The sequence below is a fragment of the Dipodomys spectabilis genome, unplaced genomic scaffold (genome assembly GCF_019054845.1).
Source record: "Dipodomys spectabilis isolate Male_0828 unplaced genomic scaffold, ASM1905484v1 ptg000369l, whole genome shotgun sequence".
Lineage (NCBI taxonomy): Eukaryota > Metazoa > Chordata > Mammalia > Rodentia > Heteromyidae > Dipodomys > Dipodomys spectabilis.
The window spans coordinates 992,605-998,579 of record NW_024871046.1 but is presented as its reverse complement, the minus strand read 5'-3'; the positions used below and the strand labels follow the sequence as shown (position 1 = coordinate 998,579).

The following is a 5,975-nucleotide window of genomic DNA, read 5'->3' as shown; positions in this document are numbered from 1 at the left end:
CTCTCCCTTCCTCTCTGTCTCTCTGTCTCTGTCTTTCTGTCTGTCTCGTCTCTGTCTCTGTCTCTGTCTCTGTCTCTGTCTCTGTCTCTCTCTCTCTCTCTCTCTGCCTCCACAAAAGATTAACTTTTTCTTTTCAGGCTTGAACTCTTGTATGAAAAGTCTCTGAGGAGTATACTCTAGGAATAAGACCTCTTGCTCCGATAATTCTAATGATATACCAGTCTTCATAACCTCCATGGGTCCTTTTATGAAGTCACAATAGCTCTAACATATCTTCACACAGCCATGTAGTTTATATAAAATTTAATAGTATGCACTGACTTCCAAATTAATTTCCTAGGAGGTTAATTATCCATGCAATTGCATAGCTTTATAGAGAAAATAACACTGGTCACTTTGGCAGCACAAATGCTAAAAATGGAGTGACACAAAGAAGATTAGCATAATACTGTCCAAAGATGGCATGCAAATTCATGAAACAACCCTTATTTTTAAATTGACATTTGAATTGAAACCCTTTGTACAACTATTTAACGATTAATTTAAAATAGCTACTTTGAAAGTAAAATAATAGTAAAAAAGTAATATAAAGCTGGAAATTCTTATTTTATAACCTATGAAATTAAGTCATAGATGTGGCAAACATCTATAGTCCTAGCTACCCAGGGTATATAGATAGTCCATAGTTCAAGGCCAGCCTAGACAAAGGTTGTTAGATCCAGTATAAAATACAAGTTAATTTAGCAGTACACATCTGTAATCCAAGTACATCTGCTACTCATGCAGTAGAAAGATCATGGTCTAAGGCTACCAGAGCCATGCAAGGAGACCTATCTGAAATACACTAATTGGAGAAGAACTGAGCACATGGGTCAAGTAGATATAACTTGCTTAGAAAGTGTAAGCCCCTGAATTCAACCTCAGTAACATAGGAAGAATATGTAAATGTAAGTATCAATTTCAACCTTCAGTGAATAAAATTCCCTGAAATGTGTAGTAAAATTGCTTCTTAGTTTCCCATTTCTTTCTTAATAACTGAACCATTGAGTATCTTTACATGCAAAGTTATGTTGAGGTAGTAAGCACTAATTGTAAAGTAATCACATGCCTGGTCATGATCAAACTAGTCATCTCAGCACTAATGATTTGCACTACCAGTTTCTTTACTGTATATGATTATGTTAATGTCATCCTACTTACATTTCAATTAATTAACATTTTGAAAATTTTATTTAAAATTTGAAAAGGTCCCTATTCAAAATGTTTATTAAATATCCAGAAGAAAACACAAATAACTGTTCCTTTAAATCTGAATATTTTTATTATCTCTAAGTAGTTGTACAAAGGAGTTGCCATTCAACAGAACAGTTTATGAATACAGTGACTCTAGATCAATGTCATCCCTTTCAACATCCTCAACCACCCCTCCCAACACATCCCTTTTCTTTCTTATCTTAATTTTAGGTTATATATTGAATTTTTGCCATTTAATAAAGCAGCCTATGTGTACAAAGCATCTTGATCTGTGTCATCACTTCAACATCTTCACTTTATTTAGGCTTAATTTATGCTTAACTGCACATAGTAAGGGGTTTCATTATATTTTCATATATTAATAAGAGGTACTGTGGCATGATTACTCCTGCATTGTTTCTCAAAACATTCTAATAATTAAATGGTGTAGAAGGTAAGTGGATTTATATCTAGTCAGAAACAAAGAGCCATCATTTATGAATGATCAACTTGATATGAAACCCTTAAATACATAAAAGTTTTACTCTATGTTCACACATTCAATGCTCTCATTCAATTGTACTGCATAATGTTATAAAATTCAATTATTCATGCAAAAATATTATACTACTAGACTTAAAATGTTCTGTGTATTGGAATTTTAATGTGTTATTCCCCCTTAGCATTTAATCTAAGCAACATAGTGATTTTTTTTCTCTCCATCAAGAGAAATAACCATTTATAACTTCATGAATGACTAAAGAACATGTTATTTGTATTCAAGAAATACACCAAGGTAATAGCAAGGGATGTAAAACAAATCTGAAGTGTTGAAAATATTTTAGTTCTATTTAAAAATAATAAATATTGCCTTTTTTTCTTGTAGAACAATTTAAGTGACTAGGCTAATCTAATAATAGGTTGAATATGAAAGGTTAGGTCTACATGCATTGTTCCATTGTTTTGTTTCAGTAAATAATGATTTCTGAAAATTAAGTGGCATTTATCATTTAGTTTTAAATTTTCTTCATTTTCCTTCTTTTTCCATGGTATTGTATTGACCTAGTAAATGTGCCTCTACAAGAAATACTTAAACTACATTTTACTGACAACCATTTAGTCCTCACTTAAGCTTACAAACTAACTAGCAACAGGATAAAGTCTAGGTTTTTATTTATGACCTTTTTCCAAAGCCAGTTTCTCTTGACATCTCTTTGTAGACATCTCGGAAGCTATGAAGTAGAGACAGGAGACTGAAGCCTCTGCCCAACTGTCAACGACTCTTACTATAATAAGATCACATGTGAACAAGGTTGAGACAATAGACTGTCAGATACCGGCCATTTATGAGAACACACCTGTGACTTTTATAACTATACGTATTTTTCCATCTACTACCTTCAATTCTCCCTATTTAACCCAAGGCACAAGTTTGTTCCCCTCCAAAACAGCTGTAGATTTTAATGAAGTGTCCTTTCCCTAAGAAATATAGGTACCATATCATAAACATTTCTCTGTCCTTGACTAGGTCTCTTTGTTTTGCATATGGGGTCAAGTGGAAATCCTAGAATTTAGTTCTGTAGTCTAAACTTCCATTTTCACCTATATGCATGTATGTATATGCATATGAGTGAAAGAATGAGTCAACAAACATACACATATTTGCATATTTAACATCTATATGCCTATGTCCCATGAAACATGGAAATATGAACAAGAAATTATTTGTATTAAGTATTTTTAGCATGGAAATCTGAACAAAACATGACTTGAATTAAATGGTTCTTTTTAAAGGGGAAAATTCTGTCACAAATTTGAATGCATACACTAGATAGTCCTCTCAGGGGACTATATATAATTCATAAGGATATCTGCAGATTAGATAAAAAATAAAGTTGTTCTTTTTATTTATGTGGTTTTTTTCAAAGACCTTCAGTGTGTTCATCATTCCTGTGTAAATGTCGAAGATTTATTGGATTTTTTCCAAACAGACTAGAGTGTATATCTTAAAGAAACAGAAATGATTGCTTTTTACAATGCATTTCTGTCATAGTTTACAAAGCTTCATTCACAAAGGAATGTTACTGGTATTTCCATTAAATGACAATGGAGGAAACATTGGATACATAGGGTACAATGTAAGCTTAGATTGAGTGACTCTTTATTGGTGTTCAAACTGAAAATTACAGAAGAAAGAGCTATATAATTTCCGTCCACACAGATGCAAATCTATTTAAATAGTCCTTTGTTTATGTGACTGGGTAGGGACTGAGGTAAATCTAGACATGAAAACATTTTTATTGTACCTATCCTATATATTTTCTAGTCCTAATAATTGATATAATATCCTTAATGAATGATATCCATAAATATGCTGGAAATTTACTCATCATTGAAAGTATAACTGCTATGGATTTTGCATTCTATCCTGTACTTCTAATCTAACTTATCGTAAAAGATTCACCAGGAAAGTTATTTTGTCTCAACATTAATGAAACCGTCAGCACACTGTTTAGGTATCAGGTATTTCTTTTCAAGTTTATAGAAACAGAGCAGTAAAAAGAGCAATGTCATCTAATTGTGTTAATGTGCTTAAGTTGTAGCTTTCATATTTTGCCATCTCTTTAGGATTAATTGTACAACAACTAGGCAGGTGATTTATTCTTCCAATAGTTAAAGTCAAACCAAAAATTGCAAATACCTTGGAAATTGGAATAGACTTTTGATCAATTATGATCTGTTTAAAGGTATTCAGTTTAACTACATGCAAGAAAATATGTATCCTAGCTAGTAAGCTTTACAGATGATTTACCTTATACCTCAGACTGTGAATTTTGGTTAACTTAATGAATTAAGGTAGTTAAGGAGAGATATTAACTATAACAATAAAAGTTTTCTCATAAATGATTCACATCACATTTGATGACATTCACTATTGGTTATCTTCATCCTTATCATTCATTGTCTTCAGTAATGTCATGCTCAGCCACTGACAAACATATGGCAGGTGCCTGGTGCAATTCACATATTTGAGTTCAACTTGAATATCATGAAGTACATGACTATGAAAACAGCAAAAAGTGTCATTTATGTATTAGTAACTAGTTATTTCTGGTGTTGTAAAAAAATTAATTTTGACCATAGCAAGCATTCAATTGAATTTTCAAATAAATAAATAAATATAGCTAAATAACTTTTAAAAAAAAACTATAAAATTATGTTGGTATTAGTAACTTTAATGATCATAAAACTGCATTAAGATTATTTGTGAGCCTCTTTGATTTATTTTGGGAGGATGAGGGTTATTCACTGTCCCTGAACTTCTTTTGTTTAACACTAGTCTACCACTTGATCCATGACTCCATTTGCAACTTTTTGATGGTTAACTGGAAGTAAAAGTCTCGCAGACTTTCTTGCCCAGACTGGTTTTGAACCACCATCTTCAAATCTCAGCCTCCTGAGCAGCTAACATTAGCACTGGGCTATGAGTTTCTTTATGAAAGTAATATATTCCCATCATTAAGATATACAAAAATACTAAACTACTATAGCTACCCTTAGAAACTATATTTGTACAAACCCTTTTCTCATTCTCTGTCATCTATGTCATATTCTATTGCAAATTTTCAAAATATTCAAATTTTAGCCAACCAGAAAAAAGATGAGTTATACAACAGTTTAAAAATAATGCATGTTAACCAACATATCTGCATTAAAAAAACCTAGGTGGCTCAGTGGTAGAGCGCTTGCCATGCATGCATGAGTCCCTGAGTTCGATTCCTCAGCATCACATAAGCAAAAAGAAAAAAAAAGCTGGAAGTGGCACTGTGGCTCAAGTGGTAGAGCGATAGCCTTGACCTGAACAGCTGAAGGACAGCGCCCAGGCCCAGAGTTCAGGCTCCACGACCGGAACTCCCCCCCCCCCAAAAAAAAAAGACCTCCATGTTGCTGTCTTCATCTCTTGGACATGAGTGGTCTTCATCTCTTGGACATGAGTGGTAAGAAAGCACATTCTCAAATCTTGTGTGATAATTTTAAGGACATAAGGAATATAGCTAAATACACCAAATCAACCCTGGAAGATTTGAGGATTGTAAAAAGCAGCCTAGTTTATTTTGTTACTTGTCTATTATGTGACTTTTCCATTTTCTAGTTATCATCATCTTTACAATGGCCATTCTATGCCCACTAAGTACTGAATACTTTACTCTGATATACTCAAGCACAAAAAGAAATATCTAAAATCTTCTAATACTTCTACTACTTGTCTACTTGTCTAATAGAACATAACCATTTAGAAAACTTATTCAAAGGTGTTTTAATAGCAGAAATGACACACGCATTTATTATTTGCATTACTTTCTGGATTTTATGTTTAGAAAATTTCAACAATGTTTGTTTATGTACTTGCCAACCTGGGATTTTACTCTCCTTAGAAAGAAGCACCACAATGTTGTCAGACACTTTGTATTTCTATACTGTTTTGTAGAATGGAAACTTCCTTGTACTACTACTTAAAGATGATTTAAAAAAATTTAAAAAAGAAGCTCCAAATTGAAATCATCCCATCAAATCAAGCAAACAAACAAAAATCCACAGGTTTGAATTTATTTTAAAATATTAGTTGCCAGAGAGAAATCTGGGTGTAAATATTGGACTATATGTCCCAGAGGCAACTTATTAGGTTGGAAGAATTAACAAAAAAAATGAATAAAGTTTTAGTTGTAGAACAGGGGAGGAAG

At 32.6% G+C, this 5,975-nt stretch overlaps 1 non-coding gene across 1 annotated transcript; it reads left to right on the top strand.

The window, feature by feature from the left end:
* Window positions 1-390: 390 nt before the first annotated feature.
* Window positions 391-493, top strand: LOC122096359. Its single transcript, XR_006145285.1, has one exon. It is a non-coding gene; the product is annotated as a U6 spliceosomal RNA (small nuclear RNA).
* The last annotated feature ends 5,482 nt before the right edge of the window (window positions 494-5,975 follow it).